We start from the raw sequence: 12,283 nt of genomic DNA, 5'->3' as shown, positions 1-12,283 counted from the left end.
TCATGCTAGCCACTGACTGAGTTCTGACTGGCTCAATTGTCATGAAACGCAAATACAGTGATGAGTTTCTCTCTCTTTCACACAAACTTTGATTAATAACAAGGAGCGCCCACAATGTGTTTTGTACAAGGAAGTGCTTAATATTGAGTCTCAAAATTAAAAAATATATAAAACGACACCTCCTGACCAAACATACACAGTATGATGCTAAACCCAGGGAGTTTGTTCAGAACAGGGCAGAATGCTTCAGGAATCAGTGCTTCGACAGTGGAAAAGTAAGTCAGCTAGCAAGGCATTGTTGTCATTTTTTAACAGGTGATTAAAAGTAGAAATAAGGGAGTACTATCGCTCATTGTGGTAGATGTGAGTTTCTCTTTCAAACAATCCCATGGCCTTGTACACAGCTAATAGCTTACATTAGCCAAAGCAAGCTAGCTAGCTACTTTAGTGCAATCCTAAATAACAGTATAGATGAAAATGAAATGAAATGATTGTTAAAAACAAGTCTAGGTTGGAACTGTTGCTGTTAAAATACAATTAATAATTTGTATTCTGAACTTGAATAAACTGATTGAAGCAAGATGCTTTTTGACACAGTTCTGGGTTGCTCATCTACAGCAGGAAGCGGTCTCCTGCCTGACTGAGAAAGCAGTAGATGTTCTAATCCAGTTTAGCACCACATACCTATGCGAGTCAGGGTACTCCACTCAGATAAACTAAAAAAACAAGTACAGAAACAGTCTCAATGCTGAGCATGACCTCAGTGTTACACTGTCAAAAACTGAGCCCAGAATAGACATGCTTGTTGAAAACTTCAACCAGCCACACATCTCTCATCTCTCATTACGTTCTGTTATACATTTGTGTGATGTGATCAAATCAGTTTATTCCAGTTCAGAATGAAACTTATTTGTTGTATTTTAACAGCAACAGTTCCAACCTAGACAGATATGTAAGAGTGGGGTAAAATAAACATGAATAGATATGTATATGGTATTTCATTGAATTGTTATTTAGTTTTGTCTATGTTACATTTGTTTTAGGCATACGGGCAATGAAATGTACCGATATTTACATATAGTTGCATATTTTCCTAAGCTTGGGTCCCAGGAACACAAATAATTTCATATTTGGGTCCCAGGCTGAAAAAGTTTAAGAACCCCTTCCCTATGTAGTGCACTACTTTTGACCGGGCCCATAAGTATCTAGTCAAAAGTAGTGCACTATGTAGGGAATAGGGTGCCATTTTGGATGCAGAATCAATCTGAGATTTGGTCTTTCTATTTCTTTGCCTGTGCTTTTAAACACCCCTATAGCAGAGAGAGAGGAGGAGAGAAACAGTGGGAAGGGGGATTGACTGTGGAAATAAAATTAGATAAAATTAAGAGAGGTAGAAAGAGAGAAAGAGGGTAAGCAAGAGAAAGAGAGAGAGGAGAAGGTTGAGAAAAATAATGTGCATGTGAGAGAACAAATTTAGAAAGGAAAGGCAGGGAAGAAAGGTACTGTAAGGTAGGGAGAGAGGATGGGAAGAGAGAATAGAGGCCAAGGGAGAAGGGAGAGAAGATTGACAGGGGAAAGGGTGGAGAGAGAGAGAGAGGAAAGAGTGGGAAGAAAGGTGAGGGCAGAGGGAGAGAGGGGAAATAGAGGCCAATGAAGAGGGAGAGAACGAGACCAGAGAGAGAAGGGGCCAGGGAGTGAAAGTGCCAAAGAGAGAGGCCAGGGAGCTAAGGGGCCAGGGAGGGAAGGGGCCAGAGCGAGAATTGGCCAGGGAGTGAAGGGGCCAGAGAGGCCATATCTTTCTAGTGACTACGGGCGTGTGGTCCAGCAGGGGTTAGTTTATTAGAGTTGTTGCTTTTATGAGGGGCTGGCTTACTCTACCTAACAAAATAAATCCCAGCCTGCAGGCTCAGACCAGCCTTCTCTATTCTGCCCACGGCTACATCCCAGACAGCAGCACACGCACACTGCTGCTCCATAAAGGACTGGATCAGTCCCCTATAAAACCACTCACACACTGTCTGGCACACATGCACACACACACACAGGACATACGCATTCACTCCCCTCTGCGTACACATGCATGCGGTATTGAACTATCCCGGATGGGTCATAAAACCACATGTACTGTATGAAGAGGATTAGCTATCTTCACTAGCATTAACAAATACTCTCATCTACCGTGTGTCCTACCACAGCTGGCTGATGCTGTCAGCGGATGAGTGCTTTGTCTTCAGGTGTGAAACTTGACTTTCTCGCCCCATAAAAAAAGAGGAGGCAGTGAGATCATTTTACTAAGGAAAAAAGGGAAGCAGCAGAGAAGATAGGAGAGAAGGGGAGAGAAGACAGAGAAAAATGGAAGGAGAGGAGCTGATAGAACTCAAAGTGCATTTCAGCAGAGTTTATAACCATTTGAACTGTTGTCCTGACTACCATTTATTCAACGTTCTCCATTTTAAAATAGTATAATGCTCTTCTTGTTTTAAAGTTCCACTCATCTAAACTGAACAAAAATATAAACGCAACATGCAAAAATATCGAAGACTTTACTTAGTTACAGTTCATATAAGGAAATCAGTCCATTTAAATTCATTAATTAGGCCCTAATCTATGGATTTCACATAAGTAGGAATACAGATACAGTGGGGGAAAAAATAATTTGATCCCCTGCTGATTTTGTATGTTTGCCCACTGACAAAGAAATGATCAGTCTATAATTTTAATGGTGGGTTTATTTGAACAGTGAGAGACAGAATAACAACAAAAAAATCCAGAGAAACGCATGTCAAAAATGTTATAAATTGATTTGCATTTTAATGAGGGAAATAGGTATTTGACCCACTCTCAATCAGAAAGATTTCTAACGAGCTGAGATTAGGAGCACACTCTTAAAGGGAGTGCTCCTAACCGCAGCTTGTTACCTGTAAAAAAGACACTTGTCCACAGAAGCAATCAATCAGATTCCAAACTCTCCACCATGGCCAAGACCAAAGAGCTCTCCAAGGACGTCAGGGACAAGATTGTAGACCTACACAAGGCTGAAATGGGCTACAAGACCATCGCCAAGCAGCTTGGTGAGAAGGTGACAACATTTGGTGTGATTATTCGCAGATGGAAGAAACACAAAAGAACTGTCAATATCCCTCGGCCTGGGGCTCCATGCAAGATCTCACCTCGTGGAGTTGCAATGATCATGAGAACGGTGAGGAATCAGCCCAGAACTACACGGGAGGATTTTGTCAATAATCTCAAGGTAGCTGGGACCATGGTCACCAAGAAAACAATTCGTAACACACTACGCCGTGAAGGACTGGAATCCTGCAGTGCCCGCAAGGTCCCCCAGCTCAAGAATACATATACATGCCCGTCTGACGTTTGACAATGAACATCTGAATGACTCAGAGGACAACTGGTGAAAGTGTTGTGGTCAGATGAGACCAAAATGGAGCTCTTTGGCATCGACTCAACTCGCCGTGTTTGGAGAAGGAGGAATGCTGCCTATGATCCCATGATCCTATGATCCCATGATCCCACCGTCAAACATGGAGGTGGAAACATTATGCTTTGGGGGTGTTTTTCTGCTAAGGGGACAGGACAACTTCCCCGCATCAAAGGGACGATGGACGGGGCCATGTACCGTCAAATCTTGGGTGAGAACCTCCTTCTCTCAGCCAGGGCATTAAAAATGGGTTGTGGATGGGCATTCCAGCATGACAATGACCCAAAACACACGGCCAAGACAACAAAGGAGTGGCTCAAGAAGAAGCACATTAAGGTCCTGGAGTGGCCTAGCCAGTCTCCAGACCTTAATCCCACAGAAAATCTGTGGAGGGAGCTGAAGGTTCGAGTTGCCAAACGTCAGCCTCGAAACCATAATGACTTGGAGAAGATCTGCAAAGAGGAGTGGGACAAAATCCCTCCTGAGATGTGCGCAAACCTAGTGGCCAACTACAAGAAACGTCTGACCTCTGTGATTGCCAACAAGGGTTTTGCCACGAAGTACTAAGTCATGTTTTGCAGAGGGGTCAAATACTTATTTCCCTCATTAAAATGCAAATCATTTTATAACATTTTTGACATGCGTTTTTCTGGATATTTTTGTTGTTATTCTGTCTCTCACTGTTCAAATAAACCTATCATTAAAATGATAGACTTATCATTTATTTGTAAGTGGGCAAACGTACAAAATCAGCAGGGCATCAAATACTTTTTTCCCCCACTGTATGCATCCGTTGGTCACAGATACCTTAAAAACAAAAGGTAGGGGCGTGGATCATAAAACCAGTCAGTACCAGGTGTGACCACCATTTGCATCAGGCAGCGCAACACACCTCCTTTGCATTGATCAGGCTGTTGATTGTGGCCTGTGGAATGTTGTCCCACTGTACTTCAATGGCTGTGCGAAATTGTTGGATATTGGCAGGAATTGGAAAGCGCTGTCGTACACATCGGTCCAGAACTTCCCAGACATGCTCAATGGGGGACATGTCTGGTGAGTATGCAGACCATGGAAAAACTGGGACATTTTTAGCTTACAAGGAATTGTGTACAGATTATTGCGACATGGGGCTGTGCATTATCATGCTGAAACATGAGGTGATGGCAGCAGATGAATGGCATGTCAATGGGCATCAGGATATCATCACGGTATCTCTGTACATTCAAATTGCCATCAAAAAAATGCAATTGTATTCGATGTCCGTATCTTATGCCTGCCCATACCATAACCCCACCGCCGCCATGGGGCAATCTGTTCACAACAATGACATCAGCAAACCGCTCGTCCACACGATGCCATACACGCTGTCTACCATTTGCCCAGTACAGTTGAAACTGGGATTCATCCGTGAAGAGCAGACTTCTCCAGCGTGCCAATGGCCATCGAACGTGAGCCTTTCCCACTGGTTACGACACCAAATTGCAGTCAGGTCAAGACCCTGGTAAGGATGACGAGCTCGCAGATGAGCATCCCTGAGACAGTTTATGACAGGTTGTGCAGAAATTATTTGGTTGTGCAAATCTACAGTTTCATCAGCTGTCTGGGTGGCTGGTCTCAGATGATCCCGCAGGTGAAGAAACCAGATGTGGAGGTCCTGGGCTGGCATGAGACCGGTTAGATGTACTGCCAAATTCTCTAATACGACATTGGTAGAGAAATTAACATAAAATTCTCTGGCAACAGCTCTGGTGGACATTCCTGCAGTCAGAGTGCCAATTGCACACTCCCTCAATACTTGAGACATCTGTGGTATTGTGTTGTGTGACAAAACTACACATTTTTTAGTAGCCTTTCATTGCCCCCACAAGTTGCACCTGTGTAATGATCATGCTGTTTAATCAGCTTCTTCACATGCCAAACATGTCAGGTGAATGGATTATCTTGGCAAAAGAGAAATGCTTACTAACAAGGATGTAAACACGTTTTTTGCACAATATTTGAGAGAAATACGTTTTTTTGTACTCATGGAACATTTCTGGGATCTTTTATTTCACCTCATGAAACATGGGACCAACCCTTAACATGTTGTCTTTATATATTAGTCTCAGTGTATATGCTTTTCCCATGGTGATGCTTATTTAAAAGACAGGTTATACTAAACTAGCATATGGAATAAAAAAGAAATGGTCATACCATGGATCATTGAGCTATTTGATTTAGAATTTTAGAACCCCTGTAAGTATTTAACAAATATATACAACATTTGTCCTTTACTACTATAGTCCATAGAAATGCATTGAAAACACATTCATAAATGGCAAAACAGACAGTAAAAAATAAATAATAAGGAATAAGGTTTTGAAGTGTCTGTCCTATATCCCGATATAAGAATCTTTTTGTTTTTCGAAACCTATTTTTTGTTGACACAAAACTACCTCCATACTTCCAATAATTGTTTTAACCAGTATCTGGTTCCCTTCGGATGAGTCCCTTGACACTTGTGGAGAACACCACCATGTACGTGAGAATCTCCCCTTTCCATAGAGGGGTCATATTAGTTAGTAAGCCAAACCGTTCAGACGCTACCGACGTTTTCATGCGAAAACCAATTTCTACTGATCTGACAAACAGCGCTGTAGCTTTGCCACTTTCCCCCGCAGATGCGGAAGGCCGACATAGGCAGATGAGGTGGATTGAGACGCAGCCCATGCAAAAAAAAACTATATCTCTAGCTCAAACTAACAGATTTTGTTGGGAATGTTTTTATTATGTTACTTATGGTAAATTAGTATCATTAGGCTGACAGTCATTCTAACTCTGTACCTGTGTTCTGAAGTCTAATTCCTCTCTCCAGTCCTCATACTCTTTCCACTGAGCAGAGATGAAGGTTGGGATGGAGCCTTTCATTGCCACTGTTGCCTTCAACTGGTTTCTTTAGGGATTAGGCCTGAAACGTTTGTTAAATGGTCTGTGTCCACACAAATCAAATGACCCTTTCAGACCTAAGCCACATGTTACGGCTGGCTCTGAATATGGATCAGTTTAATGTTTCGATGGCCTCGCATCGTCTATCTCCACTGACTACCTCTGGCTCACTCTGCTCTGAACTTTGACCCTGTGCTGCGTCACCATCGGCAGTGATCCCGGAGGCAGGGTTTGAGAACACAAAAGGGCATAACCTGATTCTCTGACCCTAATCCCCCCCCCCACACACACACACACAAATCTTCTACTGTCAATGTGGCACTTCAGGGCATCTGTGGAAATTTTCCCTCCACTAAAACCTCCACCCTCTCTTCCACAGGCAAATACAGATGCCTTTCAACATAAACAGTGTATGAATCCACATAGAAAATAGCTTGTGGATACCTTTCAATTGATCAACATTGAATGAATCCAAAGGACTCCATTGTTATTCAAAGCAGGCAGACATTTTTTACATCATGATTTTGTATTTCTCTTTTCAGTAATACAGCTGTGTCAGGCACTATGCTCTTGAATCAGAACTTGAATGAGTCTTTTACATAGATGTTTTACAAATCAATCTTAAACACTCCTTAACGACGGAGGATAGTGCAGATACCAGTCCAAAAGAGCAGAAAAAGGATAAGAAGAGCACATCCACAGATGAGATGGACTCATGTTAATCAGTAGGATAGTGTTTACTGTAGTTCCCTTTTTAGAGTAATGATTTCAGCCCCAATTGTAAGAGCATCCAAATTGAACAAATACACTAGCAATGAAGTAAGTGATAAACAATCAATCTGATTAACTTTATTGACACACAACAGCCCCAACAACACCAGAGTGACAAAAGTCAAGTCAGTTTAATAGTGTTCATGTCAGTTGTACACTTAACTGATAAATAACTTTATTGATGCACAACAGCACCAGAGTAACACAAGTCAAGTCAGTCAGAGACTTTTCGACATTTGAATGACTGATAAACAACGTTATTTTTATGTTTTTAGAGAACATTATTGATACACTAAAAGCACCAGAGTGACACAAGTCAAGTCGATCAGAGACTTTTCCACTTGAGCGTCTCTATGGCAACATCAGTGGTCAGTCATCCAGAGCCAGTGGCCATGGCGAGGTGACCTTGGTTGTTATTTTCCATAGAGGTCAGCTACTAAGAACGTCAGGCATGCAGTCAGAGCACTGAAACATGCCTCCCTCGCTCTCTTTTTCTCAGTCTAACAGTCTCTCACGTTCACACTCTCACTCTCTCTCTCTTTCTCTCTCTCTGTATCTCTGTCTCTTTTCCAACACCCCACACAACCCTTCTTTTTTGACATATTCTGTGTCTCGCTTCCCCTACCTCTGTCGCCCTCTCTGTTTCTCTTCTTACTTTTAAAATGTATGCCGTCTCTCTCTCTCAGTCCCCCCCTCCCCCCCATTCTGTGAGGGTGAATGGGTTCACTGGGATGTGGTTCCAAGGCTGTGTGAAACTCACATTGGTTAATATTCCCCAGCTGGACCTATCTTTGCTCAGATCTTCGAAAAAATAGAGGGGGGGGGGCTATTTTAGCCTGTTTCCTAGCAGGATATCCTTTTGGACACCGAGTGTGTTTTGAAACCCTCTAGTACACAATTTAGCCATGTCATGAAAGATACAATCATGTTGGGTACAGAGAGTGTAAATATGCTACACATTATGACAATCGAAAATATATAAATATATATATATATATTTTTTTTAATGTACAACAGCAGTCACTGGGAACATTAGTGAACACACAAACAGCAATACATCCATGGGATTCAGTTTGCTAATCAAATGTTTTAATAAAAAATGGTTGTAAAATGTGGAATGCACACCACCCCACTAGGACAACACGCAACACACGAGACATGTTTTTTCCAAGCCACTGTGCTTCTGCCTCTGCATTGCTTGATCTTGGGGTTTAAGGCTGGGTATCTGTGAAGCACTTTGCGACCACCATTTCTGTAAAGGGGGCTTTATAAAATATATTTGATTGATTGATTGTGTTTTTGATACACTACCTCTACAGGTATCATCCTGTGATACTAGCTAGCCCAACATCCCAGTTATAAGCTACACCTCATATCATAATATAAATGATTATAACAGTAACATAATATTTTAATAACAAACAGGGGACTTCCCCAACATTAGATTAGAAATGAATTGCTTCTCAACCACCAGTAAAAAGCCTAAAGAGAGCAAGCATTTCACATCATTGCACCATAGTTTATGGCTGGCAATGACTAAAAACAAACACCGAAAGACAAAGGAGTTCATAAACTCCCTGAACCTAAGTGAAATACCAAGACACCACATTAATAATGACATGAAAAGCCAAATATCAAGACAATATTCAAACATACAAATAGCATCTGAATATACACCATATACACCAAAAGTATGTGGACACCCGTTCAAATGAGTGGATTCGGCTATTTCAGCCACACCCGGTGCAGACAGGTGTATAAAATTGAACACACGGCAATGCAATCTACATAGACAAACATTGGCAGTAGAATGGCCTTACTGAAGAGCTCAGTGACTTTCAACGTGGCACTGTCATAGGATGCCACCTTTCCAACAAGTCAGTTCATCAAATATGGTATGGTATGGTAACGTCTAGGAGCAACAACGGCTCGGTCGCGAAGTGGTAGGCCACACAAGCTCAAAGACCAGGACCGCAGAGTGCTGAAGCAAGTAGAGCGTAAAAAAATGTCTGTCCTCGGTTGCAACACTCACTACTGAGTTCCAAACTGCCTCTGGAAGCAATATCAGCACATTAACTGTTCATCGGGAGCTTCATGAAATTCCATGGCTGAGCAGCCGCACACAAGACCAAGATCACCATGCGCAATGCCAAGCGTCGGCTAGAGTGGTGTAAAGCTTGCCGTCATTGGACTCAAGAGCAGCGGAAACGCGTTGTCTGGAGTGATGAATCACGCTTCACCATCTGGCAGTCCAACGGACGAATCTGGGTTTGGCGGATGCCGGGAGAATGCTACAAGCCCCAATGCATAGTGCCAACTGTAAAGTTCGGTTGAGAAGGAATAATGGTCTGGGGCTGTTTTTCACAGTTCGGGCTAGGCCCCTTAGTTCCAGTGAAGGGAAATCTTAACACTACAGCATACAATGACATTCTAGACGATTCTGTGCTTCCAACTTCTTGTCAACAGTTTGGGAAAGGCCCTTTCCTGTTTCAGCATGACAATGCCCCCATACTCAAAGCGAGGTCCATACAGAAATAGTTTGTCGAGATTGGTGTGGAAGAACTTGACTGGCCTGCACAGAGCCCTGAGCTCAAACACCTTTGGAATGAATTAGAACGCCAACTGCTAGCCAGGCCTAATCGCCCATCCTCTCTAATGCTCTTGTGGCTGAATAGAAGCAAGTCCCTGTAACAATGTTCCAACATGTAGTGGAAAGCCTTCCCAGAAGAGTGGACGCTGTTATAACAGCAAAGAGGGGACCAACTCCATATTAATGCTCATGATTTTGGAACGAGATGTTCAACGAGCAGATGTCCACATACTTTTGGTCATGTAGTGTATCAATAAAATATTTATCAACTGTAGAATGTTATTGATAACTTATAGCCATCTAATTGAATTTATTTGTGTATCTTTTGAAAACTGTTTATTGAAGACTATTCCAGTGTTCTCTCGCTGGGCAGAGCAGGCAAATACGTTGTCCAACCAAGCTCTTTCACTAAGGTTTCTACACTCTTCCCTGGAGTTCACTCAGTACACCGTGGAGTGACTGGAGAGACAGTGGTGTGTGTGTGTCTCTATTTCTGTAAGTGTGAGATGTCTGGATGTCTGAACACAAAGAGGCACAGGCATGCCCTGGGAGAACACACACACACACACACACACACACTTTAACATACAAATGTTCATACACAAGTACGCATACAGACTTTATACGTGTGAACACTGGGAACACGTCACAATTATACAACATTTTCTAAACTTGTCTCAGAAAAATGAATATTCTGAATAAATTGAATAGTCTGTCTCCACTCCTCCTTCCCCACCCCCAAACACATTCACACAGAAGCAAACCTGTGCTGTGTCTAATGCACTTCCTACCTTGTTGTTTGCAGGTCGTACATCTTTCAGTCCCTCTTTCTCTCTTTGTTCATCAAAGATTTCCATCTTCTCAAGCTGGAAGAAAGAAAAGTTCAAAACAAACTCTTCTCTATGCACTTCTTTTCTACGATTGTTCTTTCGCACAAATCCAGTTCTGCCGCTCTCCTGCCAAGTCTATCTCTCAACCAGCTCCTGACAAAATAGTCATGATAAACAGAAAGTGAAAAAAAGAGAGAAAGAGAGTAAGCACAGAGAGAGCAGAGAGCACATAAAGGGCCTGTGCCTGCACACACTCTCTCTGTAAGTCGTCAAAAAACAGAGCGAGCCACAGAGAGAGAAGCACTCTCCTAACAGAGGCACACTGCAATGAACATGGCTTATTTTCCACTGGCTAGCTCCCCTTGTGTGGGACTCCAACCCTGCCTGTTCTCCTTCCTCCGCCTCCTCCTCCTCTCTTATCCTCCCCCTCCCATCCCAGCCGCTCCAGCTCCAAGCTGCAGCCACTGAACATGCAAAGTCAGAGCATGTGTCCAGCATGTGTGTATATCTGCTCGTGAACAAATTTTTATGAGCATGTACTGTAAGTGCACACTGCACTGCACAGTATGCATACATGTGCATGTATTCATAGCCGCGGGAAGTAGGGTTGCTAAGGGTGCTGCAGCATCCCCTGAAAAATAATAATAAAACCAAAAAATGTTTAACAAATATTTTTGAATAATTAAAATTTTTCACAAAAGTAGTCCACTGGGCCTTTACTAGTCCTGTATTAGCGGACTGATATAGCCATCTGTAACCTTCCCCCCAAAAAATCACAGCACCCCCACCGACAAACATCTTCCCACGGCAATGCATATATTATCTCAAGTGCACATGTATGTATTTTATATACACCTGAGTTCTTGTATTTGTTTTAGCATGAAATATATGCAGTAGTCATATTCATAATATGCATTGCAGATGTGTGTACAATACGTGTCTGTGAATCGTTCTATTTTTTTTTTAGGGAGAATAAGGTATGCTATCTGGGTCTGCATCCCAATGGCACCTTATTCCCGATTGTACTACTTTTGACCAGGGTCCATGGGGCTCTGATGAAAAGTAATGCACTATACAGGAAATAGGGAGTCATTTGGGACACATCCAGGTAACGAAAACAAGTGACTATGCATTATTGGTGCAGCTTATCTTACTGCCCTTCATAGTGCCCTTAAAGTATTTAGTGGACTGTGACATTTCTATTTTTTTGTATAGGGGGGACTGAGTTTTTCATTTTAAAAAGCTATTCCCATGCTGCAATTGCAAAATAATAAATGTATTATCATGTTTGATTAGATCTCTTCAATAAAACCAATATACCAAAATGGTACCTCTGTTAATCAGATTTCTTTATCAAAACCTCCCATCTCTAAACCGTCACCTTATTAATCAACTCTGAGGAGGAAGCCAGGATGTTACTAGGGTGAGACTAAAGTGACTGACATGTGGAAACCATTTTGGTTTTGTCCCACAAATACAAAAATATAACGTGCAGTATCCTCTCTGATGACTGACCGTGTGTGTGTGTGTGTGTGTGTGTGTGTGTGTGTGTGTGTGTGTGTGTGTGTGTGTGTGTGTGTGTGTGTGTGTGTGTGTGTGTGTGTGTGTGTGTGTGTGTGTATACATGCTGCTGTACTTGTGTGTGAGTGTGCAAATATAGCCATAAAACTGTAATAACCACCCAAAGAGCAGAGACAACATTTGTGGACTATAATAAGTCCATCAAGAGAA

At 42.3% G+C, this 12,283-nt stretch overlaps 1 long non-coding RNA gene across 2 annotated transcripts in view; it reads right to left on the bottom strand.

The window, feature by feature from the left end:
• LOC115154948 (uncharacterized) overlaps positions 1 to 10,912 on the bottom strand; it is a 112,659-nt gene extending 101,747 nt beyond the window's left edge. The window contains exon 1 of one of the 2 annotated variants that reach the window (XR_003867976.1): positions 10,514 to 10,912. This is a non-coding gene — a long non-coding RNA (uncharacterized LOC115154948). The remainder of the gene's footprint in view (positions 1 to 10,513) is intronic. The other variant, XR_003867975.1, reaches the window with a different exon arrangement.
• Positions 10,913 to 12,283: the final 1,371 nt, after the last annotated feature.

Source organism: Salmo trutta, chromosome 19, assembly GCF_901001165.1.
Source record: "Salmo trutta chromosome 19, fSalTru1.1, whole genome shotgun sequence".
In the NCBI taxonomy this organism is placed as follows: Eukaryota; Metazoa; Chordata; class Actinopteri; order Salmoniformes; family Salmonidae; genus Salmo; species Salmo trutta.
This window is presented reverse-complemented; position numbering and strand designations above follow the sequence as displayed.